The sequence below is a fragment of the Phyllobates terribilis genome, unplaced genomic scaffold (genome assembly GCF_046119375.1).
Source record: "Phyllobates terribilis strain yellow unplaced genomic scaffold, ASM4611937v1 Scaffold_3__8_contigs__length_932513732, whole genome shotgun sequence".
NCBI classification, from domain to species: domain Eukaryota; kingdom Metazoa; phylum Chordata; class Amphibia; order Anura; family Dendrobatidae; genus Phyllobates; species Phyllobates terribilis.
The window spans coordinates 360,194,904-360,217,478 of record NW_027362763.1 but is presented as its reverse complement, the minus strand read 5'-3'; the positions used below and the strand labels follow the sequence as shown (position 1 = coordinate 360,217,478).

Sequence of the window (22,575 nt, the reverse complement as noted above, 5' to 3'; positions counted from 1 at the left end):
ATACATAAAAACTGTGGCTGTGGGTGGTGGGGAATGTGGGGGAAGCGACAGTGGCTGAGTAGCGGTGCACAGGAGGCAGCAGCCGCCTGCAGCCCATACTGTGCCCGCTACTAAAGAAAATTAATATTCACTGCTCCACACGCCAATGGGCATGAGGAGCAGTGAATATTAATTTTCCTTAATAAAAGGCACACTGCAGCGCAGGTCCTGGTATGTATGGCTCCCCTCATCCCAGTCATGCTGCACAGAAAAAAAAAAAACTTTCATACTCGCCTCCTCTCTCCTCCAGCGCGGTGTCCCGCTATGTGCCGGAATAGTCACTGCTCCCCACGCCGGGACTGCGTGTGTGGGGAGCAGTGACTATTCATTGTCTCTAACAGTGCGCACACTTAAGCTGCAGCCTGCGCTCGGCGGTCAGCGTGCCCGCTATTAAAGGCCATGAATATTCACCACTCCCAGGAGCCGCGCTGCTGCTAAAGTGTGTGCGCGAGCTACGCTATTAGGGAGAATGAATGGTCACTGCTCCCCACACACGGAGTCCCGGCGCGGAACACAGCGCTGGAGGAGAGAGGAGGCGAGTATGAAAGTTTATTTTTTTTCTGTGCAGTGTGACGGGGATGAGGGGGGTGCCAAGCATACAGGGATGAAGGATGAGGGGGGCCATACATACCGGGATGAGGGGGGCCATACATACCGGGATGAGGGGGGCCATACATACCGGGATGAGGGGGGCCATACATACCGGGATGAGGGGGGCCATACATACCGGGATGAAGGGGGCCATACATACCGGGATGAAGAGGGCCATACATACCGGGATGAAGAGGGCCATACATACCGGGATGAAGAGGGCCATACATACCGGGATGAAGAGGGCCATACATACCGGGATGAAGAGGGCCATACATACCGGGATGAAGAGGGCCATACATACCGGGATGAAGAGGGCCATACATACCGGGATGAAGAGGGCCATACATACCGGGATGAAGAGGGCCATACATACCGGGATGAAGAGTGCCATACATACCGGGATGAAGAGTGCCATACATACCGGGATGAAGAGTGCCATACATACCGGGATGAAGAGTGCCATACATACAGGGATGAAGAGTGCCATACATACCGGGATGAAGAGTGCCATACATACCGGGATGGGTGTGAGGGGGGCCATAAACAACAGGAATAAGGGTGCCATACATACCAGGAAGAGGGATGAGGGGGCCATGCATATCAGGATGGGGGATGAGGGCCACGTATAACAGGAAGGAGGGGGCCATATATACCAGGATGGGGGATATTAACACAATTGGGGTACATTACCCCTATAACAGTGTCAGCAGCAGACTCCCTCCCCCTTAACAGGGCATCATGACCACAGTTTTTTGCTTACATTTTTTTTTACATACTCCTCCTCTAAAACCTAGGTGTATCTTATAGTCCGAAAAATACAGTAATTCTTTTTATATATTGATAGCTAGATCGGGCGATTCTGAAGGCCATAGACATAATGTAGGCCTAGGCCCAAAGGGACAGGCTTTAGCATAAATGTGCTAAAATTGTATTTCTGTAGCTTTCTAAACCTTTAAATAGCAGTAAAAGAAAGTTCTGTATAACATAACAGAGGGCCATTATATACAGTGAGCCGGCTCCGAGTATGACAATAGGTGTGCATTGTAATACAGCCTGCATAGATTAAGAGGGGGTCAAGAGGACAAAGCATTATATGGACCAGTTCAGAGGAGACGCTTATCCAAGCTATACAGTACAGACCAAAAGTTTGGACACACCTTCTCATTTAAAGATTTTTCTACATTTTCATGACATTGAAAATTGTACATTCACACTGAAGGCATCAAAACTATGAATTAACACATGTGGAATTATATACTTCACAAAAAAGTGTGAAACCACTTAAAATATGTCTTATATTCTAGGTTCTTCAAAGTAGCCACCTTTTGCTTTGATGACTGCTTTGCATTCTCTTGATGAGCTTCAAGAGGTAGTCACCGGAAATGGTTTTCACTTCACTGGTGTGCCCTGTCAGGTTTAATAAGTGGGATTTCTTGCCTTATAAATGGGGTTGGGACCATCAGTTGTGTTGTGTATAAGTCAGGTGGATACACAGCTGATAGTGCTACTGAATAAACTGTTAGAATTTGTATTATGGCAAGAAAAGATCCTAGTTACTTACCGGTAGCGGGATTTTACAGAGCCCATGACAGCACCACCTGAGAGAGGGTATCCGCCCACCAAGGACAGGAACCTACTGAATAAAAAGGCGGTACCTCTCCTCCGCATCAGTTTTTTGTTTCAGAGCATGAGAGGGCCTCCGAAGACAGGTTAATACATAACCACCACCTCAACATATGTACTAAACACCTTAAAAAAAGTGCACACCACAGTGATAAAGGGGAGGGAATTAATAGGGTGCTGTCATGGGCTCTGTAAAATCCCGTTACCGGTAAGTAACTAGGATCTTTTCCCCTTCTCCCATGACAGCACCACCTGAGAGATTTATAGAGATTAAATACCAGAGGGAGGGATCACCGCTTGCAACACCCTTCTACCAAAGGACAGATCAGTAGAAGAGGAAAGGTCAAGACGGTAATGTTTGTAAAATGTAGCAGGGGATGACCAAGTTGCCGCCTTACATATAATGTCGATGGGCACATCCGCCTTCTCAGCCCAGGAAGCAGCTACCGCTCTGGTGGAATGGGCCTTCAGGTTCTCAGGAACCGGCAGATTGCTAGAAGAGTAGGCTAAGGTAATAGTATCCCTGACCCATCTAGCTATGGTCCCCCTTGTAACCTTAAGTCCTTTCCTAGCCCCCTGAAAGGATATAAAGCGTCACTCTTTCTCCAGGCTTTTGTCACTTCCAAATACTGGACTAACACCCTCCTAACATCTAAGGTGTGAAGCTTATATTCCTCAGAATCCCTAGGATTAGGATAGAAGGAAGGGAGAGTGATTACTTGAGTCCTATGGAACTTGGAGGCTACCTTTGGAAGATAGGCCGGGTCTGGTCTTAAGATTACTCTATCCATACATACTTGAGTGAATGGATGGTTAATGGATAGTGCGTGTAAGTCACTGACTCTACGAGCTGATGTCAGGGCCACCAATAGCGCAGTCTTTAAAGTTAAGATTTTTTCTGAAACCTTCTCTAAGGGCTCGAAGGGAGGTTTGGTTAATGCTTCCAGAACTAAATTAAGGTCCCAAGGAGGCATTCTTGGAACAGGAATAGGTCTGGATCTATGACAGGCTTTAATAAATCTAATGATCCATCTATTTGCTGCCAAATCATAATTATACAGTGCCCCCAGAGCAGATACCTGTACCTTAAGAGTACTGGTGGCTAGTCCCATGTTTAACCCCTTCTGGAGGAATTCTAGTATGGCCTCAATAGGAACCCTCCCTTTGGCAGACTGACCCGAGGTAGACAAGAACTTAGCCCAGGTTCTACCATAGATTCTAGTTGTTATCGGCTTTCTACTTGCTAGAAGGGTAGTAACAAGATCTGGAGAAAACCCCCTTTGCGTCAATAGCGACCTCTCAAAATCCAAGCCGTCAAATGCAGGCCCGCTCTTTGGGGATGACAGACTGGGCCCTGCCTGAGGAGATCCGGGATGTCCGGAAGAACCCATGGATCTGCTTGGGACATTCTCTTCATCCAAGTGAACCATGGTCTCTTGGGCCAGAACGGGGCGATCAATATAACCCTCGCCCGTTCCTCTCGGATCTTCCTCAGGATAGTAGGGATCAGTACTAAAGGGGGAAAGGCATAAGCTAGAGTGAAATCCCACTGAATCTGCAGCACGTCCACCGCAAACGCCCCCTCTTTTGGATTCAGGGAGCAAAAGGTTTCGGTCTTCCGATTGTGTCTGTTTGCAAACAGATCTATCTGGGGCTGTCCCCACCGATCCACAATCTGCTGAAAAACGGCTGGATTCAACTCCCACTCTCCTTGTTTCAAGATGTGACGACTCAAGAAATCGGCCTTTATGTTCTCTTCCCCTTTTATATGCAGTGCCGAGAGCGTAACCAGCCGACTCTCGGCAAACCTGAAGATCTGATCCGCTATTAACATCAGAGGGAGAGACCTGGTACCCCCCTGATGATTGATGTAGGCGACTGTTGATCTGTTGTCTGACATTATCCTGACGTGAGGACCCTGAAGAACAGAACTGAATTCTTTTAGCGCGTTTCTGGCTGCCAACAGCTCTTTCATGTTGGAAGAGAGGCTTGTCTCGCTGTCCGACCAGAGGCCTTGTACAGAACGATCCCTTAGGTGAGCTCCCCAACCTTCCGCACTTGCGTCTGTTGTAATTGTATCCGACACCTGGAAGGTCCAAGGAACCCCCAAAGATAGGTTGACCGGAGATGTCCACCAGTCCAGGGAGTTGATCACAACATCTGGAAGAGATATTTTCCCATTCAGGCGACCTTTGAGCCGCCTGTCCGCTGCCAGAATCTCCTGTTGAAGACATCTGGAATGGTGCTGGGCCCACTGAACCGCCGGAATGCAAGACGTCATTGTACCCAACAGAGACATTGCACTCCTCAGGGTGATGGTCGGATTGTTGACAATCTGAGATGTTAGGGATCTGATCTTCAGTTTCTTTTCCTCTGGCAGAAGACAGGTTTGGTTTTCCGAGTCCAGAATGAGACCCAGGAAAGACTGAACCCTCTTTGGTTCCAGCCTTGACTTCTCCAGATTTAACAGCCAACCTAGGCGTCTTAGACTGGCCATGACGTCCGCCAGGGCTAGAGCACAGAGTTGACTTGATCCACCTGCCTCTGCGCGTGCGCAGCCCAGCGGCACCCGGCGCGCTTGCAGCGGGATGACATCTTCCCACCCGCGCATGCGCAGACCCGGTTTCCGGCGCACTCTGTGATAGGGCGCGTCAGCACCCCGCGCGTGCGCAGCCCGGACTTCCGGCGCGCTCCGTCAGAGGGTGCGACGCGACCCCCACGTGCGCAGCCCGGAAGACCTGCCGGCCGGCGCGCTCAGTTCATCTTTGCGAGGCGCAGACCCGGCCGCAGGCCCCGGCGCACGCGGGGAGGCATCCGAAGGAAAACAGCACCTCCTCCCCACACGCAGACCCGGGCAGCAGCCAGACGGGCTGGGAACAGGGACCATCTGCTGCTTCCACGGCCTCCAGGCCGCACCGTCCATAATCCAGGTACGTGAGGTACCACCTGGTGAGGCTCCCATCAGGGACAGGAACCAAAAACTGATGCGGAGGAGAGGTACCGCCTTTTTATTCAGTAGGTTCCCGTCCTTGGTGGGCGGATACCCTCTCTCAGGTGGTGCTGTCATGGGAGAAGGGGAAAAAAGCAGCTAAGTAAAGAAAAACGAGTGGCCATCATTACTTTAAGAAATGAAGGTCTGTCAGTCCGAAAAATTGGGCAAACTATGAAAGTGTCCCCAAGTGCAGTTGCAAATACCATCAAGCGCTACAAAGAAAATGTCTCACATGAGGACTGCCCCAGGAAAGGAAGACCAAGAGTCAACTCTGCTTCTGAGGAGAAGTTTATCAGAGTCACCAGCCTCAGAAATCGCAGGTTAACAGCAGCTCAGATTAGAGACCAGGTCAATGCCACACAGAGTTCTAGCAGCAGACACATCTCTTCAACAACTGTTAAGAGGAGACTTTGTGCAGCAGGCCTTCATGGTAAAATAGCTGCTAGGAAACCACTGCTAAGGACAGGCAACAAGCAGAAGAGACTTGTTTGGGCTAAAGAACACAAGGAATGGACATTAGACCAGTGGAAATCTGTGCTTTGGTCTGATGAATCAAAATTTGAGATCTTTGGTTCCAACCACCGTGTCTTTGTGCGACGCAGAAAAGGTGAACGGATGGACTCTACATGCCTGGTTCCCACCGTGAAGCATGGAGGAGGAGGTGTGATGGTGTGGGGGTGCTTTGCTGGTGACACTGTTGGGGATTTATTCAAAATTGAAGGCATACTGAACCAGCATGTCTACCACAGCATCTTGCAGCGGCATGCTATTCCATCTGGTTTGCGTTTAGTTGGACCATCATTTATTTTTCAACAGGACAATGACCCCAAACATACCTCCAGGCTGTGTAAGGGCTATTTGACCAAGAAGGAGAGTGATGGGGTGCTACGCCAGATGACCTGGCCTCCACAGTCACCAGACCTGAACCCAATCGTGATGGTTTGGGGTGAGCTGGACCGCAGAGTGAAGGCAAAAGGGCCAACAAGTGCTAAGCATCTCTGGGAACTCCTTCAAGATTGTTGGAAGACCATTTCCGGTGACTACCTCTTGAAGCTCATCAAGAGAATGCCAAGAGTGTGCAAAGCAGCCATCAAAGCAAAAGGTATCTACTTTGAAGAACCTAGAATATAAGACATATTTTCAGTTGTTTCACACTTTTTTGTTAAGTATATAATTCCACATGTGTTAAGTCATATTTTTGATGCCTTCAGTGTGAATGTACAATTTTCATAATCATGAAAATACAGAAAAAATCTTTAAATGAGAAGGTGTGTCCAAACTTTTGGTCTGTACTGTACATATTAGCATTTTCCATAGTAAATACATTTTATCCTTTTACATGTATGTTAAATAATTATAGTATAAAGACATTCCTTTAACCCTCAACTGGTGAGTTGGGGTTTGCCGCACCCCAGGGAATTTTTGTTCGGCTGCCATTCTTTGAAAAATGCTGGTATGGGGATGCGAGTCTCACTAGCTTCCATCCATTTGTGGGTGTCAAAAAATTGTTGTACTCAGGTGTAATCAATCGCCAATAAGAAAACGATTAAAACAAAAGTGATCTTTGCATTTTCTGTAAAAATAAGATTTCTAAACACTGGGGTATAGGAACCCCCACCTCACCAGTTGAGGGTTAAGGAGGCAGTGGGATAAATTTGTAAAGAGTGATCCTAGAGAAGAATATAGTAATTGCATATTAAGCCCCCAAACACATCAGACGATTGTAGTCCGAAGCCGCCAATATCGACCAATATGTATGAGGGCATAGGACAGATGATTACCGGGGATAGGAGGATCAGGTATGTCTCATTTCTGACTGCCGACGCTTATGTTCACACAAGAAGTTGGGCAAAAGAGCTGCCGGACGGACAATCATTCGGATGACAGCCATCTCACGTGTATGGAGCTTTAGTATGGTGTGTTAAGCCAAGGCCCCACTATCAGTATTTTTTCTCAGGAGTGGCAGCCAAAACCAGGTGAGGAACAATCAGAGGAAAGGTATAATAGAAAAGTCACCAATTCTGCATTTATCACCCACTCCTGGTTTTGGCTCCAACTCCTGAGAAAAAATACTGACCGAATACTGACCAAATACTTACTGATAGTGGGGTCCTGGCCTAAAGCCCCTGTCACACTGAGCGAAATCGCTAGCAAGATCACTGCTGAGTCACAAGTTTTGTTACGCAACAGAGACCTCAGCAGCTATCTCGCTACGTCTGACACGTAGCAGTGACCAGGCCCCTGCTGTGAGATCGCTGGTCGTGTCGAAATGGCCTGGACCATTTTTTGATCGTTGAGGTCCCGCTGGGTAGCATGCATCGGTGCGTTTGACACCTTACCAACGACCTCGTTGGCGACTCAGAACTGAGAAGTCGTCCCTCATCGAGGTCTGAATCGTCAGAGTAGCTGCTATGTGACAGGGTCCCAACGACCGCCGACATTGTTATACAGGTTGCTACGTCGTTGGGAAGATCTGACTGTTTGACATCTCACCAGCGACCACATAGCAAGGCAGCAATGATCCCTGACAGGTCGTATCGTTGTCGGGATCGCTGTTGCGTCGTTAAGTGTGACGGTACCTTTAGACTACGTCTTTCAATTTCTAAACACTAAGAAGTGAGAGCTGGGATCTGACTGATCATAATCAGCTACTAATCCCTACACTAGTTCTTATATATGACCTACAGGGTGAAAAAAATATATAGGGCAACGAGATAAGCAGTGAGAGATGCAACATTGAACAATCTGAAGAACAGAAGTGATATGGAAGTAACTAATGAACAGTGATCAAACATATCAGCGAGCACGCGCTGACATCGCTCCAAGAAACGCTATCCCTTCATCACAACCCGATGAAAGCCGGTTCACCTACTCAATGGATCGACGGGGACACCGCAGCCGGACCGCACCGTTCTAACATTTACTACGGAAAACTGATAAAAAGATCAAAGGCTTAAAAAACAAATTAACACAAAAAAATAACTAACAACTTTTACCAATTCACCACCCTGCCCTTGGCCTCCTGAGAAGCCTTCACTATGTGAAAAACTAACTTTATTAAAACTTGTTCTGCAGACAAATTACACATACATTCCGCACCTAAAAACAGGGCTGTGGAATCGGAGTCGTGGAGTCGGTATAAAATGGACCGACTCCAACTCCTAAAATATATAATAAATTGGGTACAATAGTTCAATGCAGTGTGTGGGGAATATTTTTTTCATACAAATTTGGGAAAGTTGTGAAATGTCCTATAAATGTCTGTCCTATTCCTGAGGGTCTAGACTTTTAGCGGAGATCAATCTGTGCTACAGTAAATTGAGGGAGTATGAGGGAGTCGGATGTCTGGCTTACGGACTCCACAGCCCTGATTTTGAGTTTGCTTAAAGATCATTAATCTCAGCAGCAGATCAGACAGTAAACAGGGCACTGCTTTTAAAGAACAATGAAATTCTATGCACAGAACAATTTACCACCAACCGTTCTGTGCGCACATGGAAGTGTGGTCGGCTGGTCCAAATAAACTATTAAAGAATCGCCGATCAGCAGTTGTTTAAAGGGGTTGTCTGATACTTTATATTGAAACCTACAAAGAATAAATAGCCACTCAAAAAAATGTAACTATAATTCAATTTAGAATATACAGAAAATGACAAAAATATATATATGTGTATAAAATACATGCTGAAAAAAAATATCAAAGTGGCTGTGCAATACAACCTATGGATGGAGCGATATATCTATATAATACCACAGTGGGATAAAGTGAAAATAATTAGGTGTAACTGTCAAATGCAGACATGCCGTATATCAAAAGAGTAGTTGAGCAGAGTGGAAAGACACCCAGAACTCCTTGAGAAAGCTAAAGGCGAAACGTAAGTTGGAGTTCTGGGTGTCTTTCCACTCTGGTCAACTACTCTTTTGATATACGGCATGTCTGCATTTGACAGTTACACCTAATTATTTTCACTATCCCATTTTGGAATATATATTCTGTAGATTTATATTTCATCATTCCATCCATAGATTATTAAACAAAGAGGCTGTGCAATTGACAGTATTTTCTCTCCATACATAAGATACATTTTTTCACCATTTTTCTCTGTATAATTAACCCCATTTAACTTCGCTTTTTATGTCATTTTTTGTATGTTCCAAATAAACTGAATTATAGTTTGAGAGGCTATTTATTCTTTGTCCTTTCTCCTATAGTCCAACAACTCACTTTCTAACCGATTGATTTAGCTTTTTGTATATTGATTGCCTACCCTCAGGATGGGTCATCAATAGAAGACTGGCGGCAGTGAAACACCTGGAAACCCGACCAATCAGCTGCACTTGGTCCCAGCCACATGTGCTCAATTGAAGAGTGGAGCTACACAGCTCCGCCAACAATATCGTGGCTACAGCGGGGTACTGCAGATCCACGCCATTTCATTTTAACGAGTGCATCTGCAGTACTCCGCCGCGGCCACTCTGCAGCTTATCACTTCTGGCCGCTGCCTACACCGAGAATAGCGATGTAAATAGGATAGGCCATCAATATAAAGTACTGGACAACCCCTTTAACGGCTGACATCAGCTAGTGTGGACTCATCCTAACAAGCCCTGTGCCTCACTTTGTTAATTTTGGCATATCTTACAATGGTCAGGCTTAAATTGGGTTTTCTATTATAAAAGGCACTGATTGATCAATGGGCGTCCTGGGGAGCTCAGCACTGCCATGAGAAACATTGTCATGCCTGAGGCCCCCCTGGAGCCACTTAGCTGCCCCAATGAACAAACAGCAGTTTTTTTTCTTTTCTTTGAAATTACAATTGCTCACCCACAACAAAAGATAAGGAAACCTGGCATCACAATAGGTTTAACAAAAAAAAGGTAACCAAATATACAAGTCATAAATATTAAAATGTGTGATACAAATAGTGACATTTTTACATTTGATTTACAAGAAAAAGCCTTTACATAGATCTGCTCATCCATACAATCAAAAGTCTTAAATGAACAAACAAGTTTGTGTACTAAATAGACCTGAAAGTGCACAAAGCCTTGTGGAAAATACAACTTTCTGGAGCATTTTACATGGGAATACTGTGGCTAGAGAAAAGGAAATCCCAAAGAGTAGCAGCTTTATTATGAAGTATATTCCGATACAATATTTTGTCAATGAAGACAGCATTTTTTAAAAGCGATCATATCAACATTTATATGTGGGTGGCTCAAATGTCACTGGTGTCAGACCATCTGGGAAAATGCACACGACGTGCCGCATCAGACTGGAGCGCAATAAGATCGCCAAGTAGCGGAGCCGCTGACATCTTGTTAGTGGGCAAATAAGCATTCAATTTAATAGAAAGTCAAAAAGGACCATATGTCTCTTACACAGCAGTCTTGGCTGCCTTCAAAGAGACGTGAATGCTGCAAGAATCCACTATTGAGAAAAAGAGCTACAAACAAACCCAGATGACTTGTAAGGCCGTGCTCACCCATACCTGTGGCGGCGTACTGTGCTTTAGGGCTCTTTCACACGCCACTATCTCCAGTACGAGTGGCGACAGTTTCCACACATAACGGAGACACTGACACACGCAGACCCATTCAAATCAATGGGTCTGTGCACACCACAGTGGTGCATAACGTACCACACGGATGACATCCGTGTGACAAGTACCAGCGCCTGGGAATCATGCCTAAATTCTTAATTTTGCAGGTGGAGACACAGAGTCCACTACTACCCTCATCATGGTCCCTGCTGGTGCTGATTACAGCGCTGGCAGGGAACCATGAAGAGGGCAGCGTTCAGCACCAGCGCCTGGGAGCAGCACTACCTGTAGCACTGATTCCCAGGCGCCCGTCCGTGTGATCCAGATGTGGCACAAGTGCCGCCACACGGATATCTCCGGTACCGGAAATATCCGGACGTGTGAAACTGGCCTTACACTGCATCGCTATTGACCCCTAACTATTAAAGCCGACTCCTAAAACTGACCAGCATTTGTTCAGCCCTTCGATTCCTGTATTCCATCAATCTCCACCTTTTATGAGACACTGGCGCAAATAGCCAGGGCTGTGGAGTCGGTAGACTCAGACAAAAGTCTAGACCCTTAGATCAAGAATAGAACAGACATTTATAGGACATTTCATAACTATCCCAAATTCTTATGAAAACATTTACAGCACATCCTGCATTGTACTACTGTATCAATTTATTATATATTTTAGGAGTCAGTCCATTTTATACCGACTCCACCAAAATGCATACCAACTCAGACTCCACAGCCCTGCAAATAGCACAGATCCTTCATGAAAAAAACCTAGCCAAAGAGAAAATACTGAAGACAGACAATCACAGTACATGAAGATTAAGGGTACGTTCCGACACTTGAGGGGGACGCCAGGGAGAATCCTGCACAAAATTGTGAAGGTATTTGCTGCTGAATTCTCTACAACAAAACAGCATGTGAAAAACAAAATGAAAGAAAAATATTCTCCTGTCCTGGCACCGGTGTACCCCCTCACCAGTCCCTTGCCCGTCCCTGTATACCATGTCACCTGCCAATCCGTTATAGTGCAGCAGTCACAAGGTACAACACATCCGTGCAGGATGCCATGTTGTACGGAAACAGTCAGGAAACCAAACTTCATTCATACTCCAAAAAGCACTGCTTGTAGGTGAAAATACCTGCGCCCGGAATCGTACTAAATTACAATTCTCTATCTTAATAAATGCCCTACAATATTTGCAGGAAAAACATTCTGCAAAGCTCTTGAATAAGAGAAACCCTCAAAAGAGCTGCTGGAAAGCAGGTAAAACATTGCACAATTATAGGTTTTCTTACTAGGTTTTTTTTTTCTACTACATTTTACTCATCCATCCAGGCAGGCGAGAAAACTCCATCTCTATTAGCCTCCGTTCCCATACACGCTGACACTCCGTTGGGAGGTCTGTCACTTTCAATGCCAAGAATAACATTGCTTGCAGCACTGAAGAGGCCATCAAAATGATAGTCAGCGTTCTGATCTGTCGTACGATAGGTCCAGCCCATAGACTTGGTATTGACCCCATATTCAGACGTGCACTCGGTGTTCTAAGCAATAGCTAGGGGTCTCAGGCCCCCCACCAATCTAAAGCACAGGCAAGTATCAGATAAATACCTGCAGTAAAAGGGTTGTCCAGACTTGGGACAATAAGTCTGCAGTCACTATGTGACCGAAGAATGCTGAATGGTAACAATGTGGAATATGCATACTGTCACGATTCCCCAGCATTCCCAGTGTGAGCAGGCGGTCACGAGACTACATATATGCAGTTTACATACAGTACTTGTGGTCATGAGCTGACTACATCCCTTTGGCTTCTTTTAATAGAAGTGAATTGAAAGAAGCTTAAAGGTGTTGTCCACTACTGTTTAAGAGTCCCCCAATGTATTAACCCTTTGTAATTACCTTGCAGTGTCTTTATTGCCTGTGAGCAGCGCTATAGCTGACCGCTCACAGGCATCACGTGACATCCACTGATGTCACATCAAGTTCCGGCTGCAGCCGGACGTGACATCAGTGTTGCGTTCCACGGTGAGTGATGGGCTGTGTGCGAGGTTACCCCGCATCCACCACGGGGACCTCAGCGCTGAGTCACGCCTCACTTAACGTGACATCAGCAGGGGGGGGGGGCGCACGTGATGCCTGTGAGCGGCCAAGGATAGCACCGCTCACAGGCAATAAAGACACTGCAAGGTAATTACAAAATGTCTTATAATCACAGGGTTAATACACTGGGGGACTCTTAAAAAGTAGTGGAAATTTATTTAAAGAAACTAGTCAGCCAAAAACCTGCAAATTGTACATATAGAGTTACGTGACCGCCCACCTGCTCCAGGAATACTGGGGAAGTGCGACAGGGTGTGCATTACAGGCAGTCTCGAGGCGATTGTGGACTTTTCTCCAAAGCCTGGACAACCCATTTTTTGATGTTCACAGATGTCGGTTTTGTTGAAAAAATGTCTAACGATTCCATACACCTGAATGGGGTTTTTAAAAATCCAGGCACATGCTGCAGAGACAACCCCATTCACATGTATGCAAGGGAGTTTTAGTTTCAGAAAATTCTATAACACATCTGAAGTCCATGGTGACAGCAGGAGATATCATACCAGTCTTCCTTTTGTTTTGTTTTTTTTTTAAACACACAATGGGAATATTACCTACCACTGAAGAAAACGAACAATAGTGCTGTAATCCATCCTATAAATCCGAGCACCATCATATCAAGTCAAACCAAACAAGTCATGCCTGGAAACATGTGACTTTGTAAATCACCATCTTATTAAAACACCTACAAAATCTTTGGCTACATTCACTATTGTCACTATCCTTATTAAATATGGTCCTCTACCCATTACATTGATAAATGCCGTACCATTAATGCAACTAAATGACTTTTGCAGCGCTCCTCGCCCACCAACGTGCAGCATGCTGACCGTGCACTCCGGTAGTGTCCGCACCATCCTCCTTGGAAAGATTAGCAGACACAAGCAACCTCTGCACATGATAGATAAAGCCAGAGACTGGACTGAATGCACGATTACACCAAGGACCTAATGTGCATAGGTGCCGGGACACTTCAATGACCGGTCACCAAACCCAGGACATTCCGGAAAATGGTGTTAAAATATGTAAATGTTGCCACAGTATAGGGTGCTGTTTTTTATCTTACTGCTGGTCAAGAAGAGGGCACACAGAGTCACTGCCCTACATGTTAGGCTACAGGATGAGCTTGAAGGACGTATACTTTCAACCTCAAAAATGATGAATGAGTCCGTCTACTGTGATGGGAGAATTGGTTGCATCATGTCAGATAAATTACCGTATTTTTCGGACTATAAAACACACCTAGGTTTTAGAGGAGGAAAATAGAAAAAAATGTAAGCAAAAAATGTGGTCACGATGCCCTGTTAAGAGGGAGGGGGTCTGCTGCTGACACTGTTATAAGGGCAATGTCCCCCAATTCTGTTAATATTCACCATCCTGGTATTTATGGCACCCCTCATCCGTCATTCTGGTATGTGTGTGCTACATAGCTACAGTGTTCGGGCTATTAAGGTGAGTGAATGGTCACTGCTCCCCTCGCACACAGTCCCGGCGTGAGGAGCAGTGACTATTCCAGCACAGCGTCTAACAGGGTGAATGCGCATGGCAATTACGTCATACGCGGCTCTCACAGTGGGGTCCCTGTCGACAGCAGAGCAGGACGCAGCGCTGGAGGTGAGCATAATTGTTTATTTTTTGTGTGCATCATGATGGGGATCAGGGGGAGGCAATACATACCACAACGAGGGATGACTATACACGTCGAACTTTTGGGAGGAAAAAGGTGCGTCCGAAAAATACGGTAATAAAATACTGGTTCGCCACTACAGACCATTAAAAGACAAGATTTCCATCTACTGAACACATCGGCTAAACCCCGTCAGCCCCAGGTGATTTACCATTTTTTCCTGCCCTTCTTCCAAGAGCCAGAACTTTTTTATTTTTCCGTCAATAAGGCCGTGTGAGGGCTTGTTTTTTGAGGGACGAGTTGTACCTTTGAATGAGACCACTGATTTTACCATATCATGTACTGGAAAAAAAAATCCAAGTGAAAAAAGTACAGTTCCACAATTGATTTTTGGGTTTATTATGTTCACTATATGGTATAACTGACCTGGTAATATGACTGCAGGTCAGTAAGAGTAAACAGATACCAATCATGTATAGTTTTTTTTTATATAAGTGGTGGAAAAAAACATCAGAAATTTGCATGAAGAAAGTTTTTGCGTCTGTCACCATTTTCCGAGACCCGTAACATCTCTATTTTTAAGGATCTGAAGCTGGGTGAGGGGATATTTTTTGCACGCCGAGCTGACGATTTTACTGATACCATTTTGGGGTAGATATGATGTTTTGATCACCTCTTATTGCAATATTGTGACGGCCAAAAAAATTAATTCTGGAGCTTTGATTTTTTTTTTTTTCTCGTTGCGCCATTTACTGATTATGTACAGATTATATACTTTATATTTTCATAGATCGGGCATTTCTGAATCCAGCGATACCAAATGTGTATTTTTTATTTATTTTTTAAGTGTTTTACTTTTAATGGGGAAAAATAGAGGTGATTTGAATTGGTTTTTAATTATTTTTAAAGCTATTTTTTTATAAACTTTTTAATGTGTTTAATAGTTTTTTTTTTTTTGTTTTTTTTTTTAGAAGACTTGAAGCTGCGATCACCCGATTGCTTGTGTTGCACACATATGTTTAGCAAAAATCACAATTCTCTATGTGTGTCGGCCACGGGCCATCGTTCACAGGAGTATTGAGAAAACAGGTACGGGGGTCTATCGGCATCCAGTGATCACGTGACATGGGCGCCGATGAGTGGGACTTGTAACGTGCTTCCGGCCAGCATGTGTTAAAGGGGTATTCCCATCTCCAAGATCCTATCCCAATATGTAGTAGGTGTAATAATAATATTAGCAAATATCTCAAATTATAAATGTAGTATAGTATTTTTGATTCGTAATCTCTCTTACTTCATGTGAAGGCATCACAGGACCTTAGGTATCCATGGTTACGACCACTAGCAACTAGCTGACTTTATCAGTGGACGTAACCATGGATACCTAAGGTCCTGCAATGCCTTCACATGAAGTAAGAGATTACGAATCAAAAATACTATACTACATTTCTAATTGGAGGTATTTGCTAATATTATTATTATTACACCTACTACATATTGGGATAGGATCTTGGAGATGGGAATACCCCTTTAAATGCTGATGTCAAGAATTGACAGTGGCATTTAACTGGTTAACATATGCGGGTGGAACTCGGATCCACCTGTGGCTGTTAGAGGGACTTGATGGCTGATTAAATCAGGCGCAGCGTTTGAGCCAAGATCAAATTCAAGGACACAGCCAATGACAAATACAAGTCATTGGTCCTGAAGAGGGTAAAGGGGTGGTCAGAAGGCAAAGTAATTTTCCTCCTAAATCCCTATCTATTTGATACCATAACCTAAACTATTATCTAATATACTTGCATTCAAAATTCCCTATCTATTCCTCACTTGTGCCGACACCAGAGCGTGCTGCCATTGTGCACATTGCACAGCTCGCAGGGACTAGCCCAGCCTCTGACCTGAGAGTCACTGATGACACTGTTTCAGGGAGGGGGCAGAAGCTGTGGCAGTGACAGCAGCCTCTGCCCCCTGATGATGCTTTGAGTATCCCAGAATGAACTGGGGATTCTCAAACAAAGTCATCAAAAAGGAAGTAGGGAAAAAAATAGAAAAGCAGTTGGATATGGTAGTGAGGGAAGGATGGGGAAATTTTAATGCAAGTATATTAGAAAATAGTTTTGATTTGATTATGGCATTAAACTGATAGAGATTTAGGAGGAAAATTACTTTGGCCTTTGGACCACCCCTTTAATACCAAGCATAATTATCTCCTTAGCAATCACCTATTCGCCTTGCTTACTGACATAAGGAATAAGAAACCCCCAGCACCACACCTCCTCGACGTGCAAAAATGCAGCAGAAGTCCTGCTGTATGGCCACTGCCCCACTATCAGTATTTGGTCAGTATTTTTTCTCAGGAGTGGGTGATAAATGCAGAATTGGTGACTTGTTTCTATTATACCTTTTCCCTGATTGTTCCTCACCTGGTTTTGGCTCCCACTCCTGAGAAAAAATACTGACCGAATGCTGATAGTGGGGCCGTGGCTTATCAGCCACAATCAGTGTTAGCAGGGATCTCGTGTGCATTTGACCCACTAAATGCTGCTGTCAATAGCGAGAGCAGCATCTAAATGGTTAACACTCCTCTCTAACTCTATCGGCAATCGTAAATCGGGATTTTGTGGTCAGTAAGCCAAACCTCAGACTCCTCAATTTCCCTGACTCCACAGCACGGCCTCACTACTGAGCGTGTACATAAAGTGCAGCACAGATTTATCTCAACTAAAAGCCGAGATCCTTAGATCAGGAATAGAACAGACATTTATAGGACATTTAATAACTTTCCCAAATTCTTATGAGAAAATCTACAGCACATCCTGCATTGTACTACTGTACCCAATTTATTATATATTTTAGGAGTAGGTCCATTTTGTACCGACAGACTCCAAAGCCAAGTGACAGCCACAGAAGCTGTCAGCTTTGGTGGCCTGTTAAAATGTTGTAAACATCTTAAGGGAGAAAATATAATTTTTAATTTCACATTGTGTTAATTCCAGTGAAGCGCTTGAAGGAGTAAACATTCGGACAAGTTTTGAATACATTAAAAAGCGCCGTTTTTAATATGCTATAATTTTTGGGGTGTTACCAATATATAGGTCGCTCAAAATTACTTAAAGGGAACCTCACCTACAGTATCCTCACCCACCCTTGTAGATTGTGAGCCCACGCGGGCAGGGTCCTTTCCTCTCCTGGACCAGTCACCGTCACATTTTGTTCAAAATTATTGTAACTGTTTTCGCTGTGTATACCCCTTTCTTACATGTAAAGCACCATGGAATAAATTGCGCTACAATAAATAATAACCTGTCACCAGTTTTGTCCTATTTGAACGAAAACTATGGCCTTATGCAGCGCCTGTGCTGCATTCCATAAATGTTTACATAACCCCCTGACTACCCCTGTAAACCACCCAAAAATCTTTTTAAGTTCTCCTGCGCTGCATGGTAATCCGGTCGGTCTGGTCCGATGGGCGTTGTTTCGGGCCTCTCCATCCCTCCCCACAGCAGGGCAAAGCATAGTGCACAGGCGCAAGATTTCGCCTGCACACTATGGCACCTCTAAAAAAAAAGAAAATTGCGTTTTGTAAATTCTCTTGGGAACAAAAAAATTTGCACCTAAACTTTTAACCATTTTAACAAAATAAAAGGGGCCTGGTCACTAAGGGGTTATAGGTAGCAGTATACTCTTATGCATCATTATTGGGGGATGACAGATATAACCACAACCACAATATTTCTCTATAGAATGTTGAAAAATAGCAAACAACCGACACAAAAAGCCTACACTAAAATGTGAGCACATCAGGCAAGAGCAGGGACTGGACCCTGACAGAATTACAGGGGTAGAGGTGTAATGATCAATCTCTAGTCAAGATGTTACAAGATATAGGAGAAGATCCTGTGTCGGGACTTTAGCACTGGGGCCGTTTTTTGCAATTTAATGTCAAGGTCTCAGAGGACAGAAAGTAGCAATTCGTATCCGACCTGTCAATGGAAATAAAGAGCTTTACCAGAACTTATCACATTCCAGCTATCAAGGCCATATATTCCACTCACTTTTACTTATGTTAGGGGTATGGTCACACGTAGCAGATTTGCTGCAGATTGTGTTATATGCAGATATTACAATTAACAACATGTCAATTACTGTGCAGACATTTTCAGCAACATGGAATTTCCTGCATTAATGAACTCCGCTAGTACAATATTACGTTAGATTATCCACACACAACCCCGGGGGAGAAATCGGCTGCGAATCCCTTAGGTATTTTTAGAGTATGTTCGTACATTGCATACTTCCCATATTTTTACTACAGGAAAAAATTTAGAGACTAAGTCTTCAACGTGTGAACATACCCTTTATGGTACAATCACAAAATTTCAGCAAAAGAAAATCTACATCAAGAAGTATTGCAAAGGGTGAAAGATAAGACGCATAAACGGAAATGCTATCAGATCTGTAATGCTGCTCAATATACTCCGCAGAATTCTCATTCACAAAACTGCGACTGAAATAGGCAGCGGATTTTATGTCCCATGTGAACATACCCTTAAAGGAACAACATGCACATTAACCAAAGGTCACAAGAGAAGTGCCATCTAACATAAGAGCCAATTCTGGGAATTACCTGATTGAATACTACTTAAAAGTTTGGAAAAATAAAATAAAATCAAGAATGGAAATAATCTTAGGGATCCACAGTCGCTCCAGTTCTGATGTGTGCCAGTCTGGGCACTCTCTGCTCCAGTGGGTCACCCCTAGGGTTAGCGATTGGATGTCAGTTATATGTTGTGTTGGGACATCACTGCTGTAGCAGGAGTTACAGCAGACTGCAGGGGTTCAGAAAGGCGAACAGGACTTACGTTCTTAACCTTCTAGGCAGGTTTTAAGAAGTTTTAATTGACATGACAACCCCTATAACAGAAGCAATTAACAGTTGTCAGCCTGATGCTCCTTCTGCACACAGCTATTCCTCTCACCTGCTCTGCTCCTATGAAAGCCAGAAATGGTTGACAAGAGGCAGCACGGTGGCTCAGTGGTTAGCACGGTTGCTTTTCAGCGCTGGGGTCCTGAGTTCAAATCCCACCAACATCTGCAAGGATTTTGTATGTTCTCCTCTGAGTACTATTTTTATTTTTTTCATAGGGAATTTAGATTGCAAGTCCAAAAGGAGACCGCGATGATAATGTCCGTAAGTTTCTGAAGTATTAATGACACTACACGAGCAAAATAAATAAAATGTTAAATACTTCTCTTCCCCAATGGCAGCCATCTGGATTGTAATTGGGCAAACCCATAAAGAATAGATGGTCCTACTGAAATAATTGGTTTGGCCCGGTGTACACCTAAAGGGCACATTTGGTATGCCTGATACAACCAGTACCCTTCTGTTAGGCTGGTAGTTTTTTGGTGAGCAGGTAATCACTATGCCCATACAATTGGTGTTGGTGCCTGCATCGCTGCACAGTTCTATCTGATGCCTCCAAAGTTTTAATGGCTGTTAATAGTAAATGTTACAATAGAGGACACGTACATATTAGAAGAAAAACTGTGTGAAACGATAAAGATTGACAATACTCTATGAGAACATTGGTTTTCTGGAAGGGAAATACTGTATGGTGTACACCCCTCTGCTGACCAGTAATAGTACGGCTGTGCACTCCGTGCTCGAGTGTACGATAGGAGGTCTACTTTAACCTTTTATTTTATAACGGTATAAAATAGAGCAGCAGTCTGTACCTTCCTATACAGGGGGACACAAAAGAATTGTGTATATACACACGTATGTGTTTTTTGTTTACTATATTAAATCTAATGTAAATAAAATACAAGATGCCAGGGCCCCCAACATACCGCTACATAGTGATGACTCGTGTGATGGGAGAACCGTGCTCATCAAGCATACTGATGGCACCACAATACAGGACCGGACTGTCCGGCACCTCCTCGTTATTACTGGCAACCAATCATGTCCCAGTTCTCTCACCAGGCTGGTGGTGCACGCAGGAGTACAGCGCCCATCAGACACATGCGGATCGCTCACTATTGGCACATGGTCACACACGGCTATTGTGCAGTGTGACTCCCTGCATGGCAAGAATTAGAAGCGACAATCAGATCATATACACATATATATTATATACAGTCTGATTGTCACATCTAATTATATTTATATAGGCCAGGAAAGCGCAGTATGCACAAATAACAACAGTTTCCGGACAGGGCACAGAGGGGGACACGCGTGCCAATGCCCAGCTCCTCCTGTTAACCCTTGAGGGCCCTGGATGCAGCCAGCTCAGTATCGCCTCCCACTGTCCGTCTTCACCAGCAGTGACTGCACTGTGCCCATGTGAAGCCTCACAGGCACTGCATGGCCTCGGCACAATGGCACCGATCAGGCCCCTGCAGGCTGCACTCACACAATGTGTCTGGCACAGCATATGCTGGCACACAGCTGAGTGGATGGCTGCCTGATGGGCACACACCAGCCTGGGAACGCCAGGCCTCACCCGTGACGTAACGAGCATGGCGGAGCTGCCGGCACCGGCTGCATGGTGCGATGCCGGCATTGTTCCCCCTGTCAGCAGCACGGATGGGCACCATGTGATCGCCAGCAGGGAGCGGTGCTGGCCTGACAGCCGGCGGTGACATGATGTCATTGATCGGCGGCAGCCATGGCCGCACACTGCCATACGGTGTGGGCGCCCGTGCCAGAGGTCACACCGGAGACTACGTACACGAGCACAGAAACCGGCCACGATCGCACTTACTGCACGCGTGTCGGACACAAATGCCGGCTACCAGCGCAGAGGGCCCCGACCAGACACGTAGGACGTAACCGACCGCAGACACACACACATCATGCCGGACTGGGCACACGGGCCAAGCAGTACAGGGCGGACAACGGCCTCGGACCTGTGGGGTCGTAGGAGACGAAGGATGGTGATGGATTGCGAGCCGGGCCCCACCAGGTCTCACCTGCTCTCCTCAGTCCGCGCAGCCGGGCGCAGCCGCACCAGCCAGATGGCCCATTTCCGGATCCCGGCGCAGCAGTACGCAGGCGCACACAATGTCCACGTGACAGAAATGAGCGGAAGAGGCCGAGCGATAGAAACGCTGCGTCGCCTTCCATGCCGGACACGTGATGAGCGTGCGACAGAGCGGTGTAGAGGGCGTGATCGTTATCACATGACTAGCGACCGACGGAAGCGTTCAGTGTGATATGAGTGCGGAGTATGAGTTGGTAGAGATGGGTACAAATGGCCGTACACTGTTTGCAGCGCGCAGTAACACACTGCCGTGTGGCCTGTGGCTGGAGAACCTTGTCTACGCCACTGCCTGCACGGCACTGAGGAAAAACATGGCACTAGCACTGATGCACATGTCAGCCAATCACAGGTCAGCTCTCATTTTTCCAGAGCAGGTTAATAAATGAAATTTGAGTTGTGATTGGCTATTACATTTTTTAGAGATTTTGAAAAATTGGACTTTTATTTTATGTTTTTTTTTTTTGTTTGTTTGTTTTTTAAAAAAGCCATCTAACGTGGCTGGATGATATTCTGTACCGCCACTAGGAGTTTCCATTGTTCTCAGCAGCACATTTGCAATGGTTAATGCGCAGCCCATAGCAATGATTTTTTAAAAGGGTATTCCCATCTCCAAGATCCTATCCCAATATGCAGTAGATATAATAATATTAGCAAATCTCTCCAATTAGAAATGTAGTATAGTTCTGATTTGCTATGTCTCTTTCCCTATGTGCAGGCATTGCAGGACCTTAGGTATCCATGGAAAAAAGAGAGGGGTCGCTCACTGGTCTATTCGGGTGCGCTGAAGAAAAAAGTAATCTAAATTGCAAAAAGAACTTTGGCACTCCATACATGAATATATAAGAAATATTGTATCTAGACTGATGTCACTTTGAAAAATGAAGGTTTTTTGCGCATAATGTGGCCAATTTATGTGTGCCCATCAACCATGACAAGGTCACCTTCATATGATGGGTAACTACGCTACGCTACCACTGGATATGCCACTCTTGGGCTGTAAG

At 45.1% G+C, this 22,575-nt stretch overlaps 1 protein-coding gene across 5 annotated transcripts in view; it reads right to left on the bottom strand.

Moving 5' to 3' along the window:
- Positions 1–21,613, bottom strand: part of EIF4G1 (eukaryotic translation initiation factor 4 gamma 1) — a 74,790-nt gene extending 53,177 nt beyond the window's left edge. For 3 of the 5 annotated variants that reach the window (XM_073675337.1, XM_073675338.1, XM_073675339.1), the window contains exon 1: positions 21,504–21,613. The gene's annotated coding sequence lies outside the window, so the exon portion shown is untranslated. Of the gene's footprint in view, positions 1–21,295; positions 21,312–21,440; positions 21,480–21,503 lie in introns of those variants that run through there. The other 2 variants (XM_073675340.1, XM_073675341.1) reach the window with 2 other exon arrangements.
- Positions 21,614–22,575: the final 962 nt, after the last annotated feature.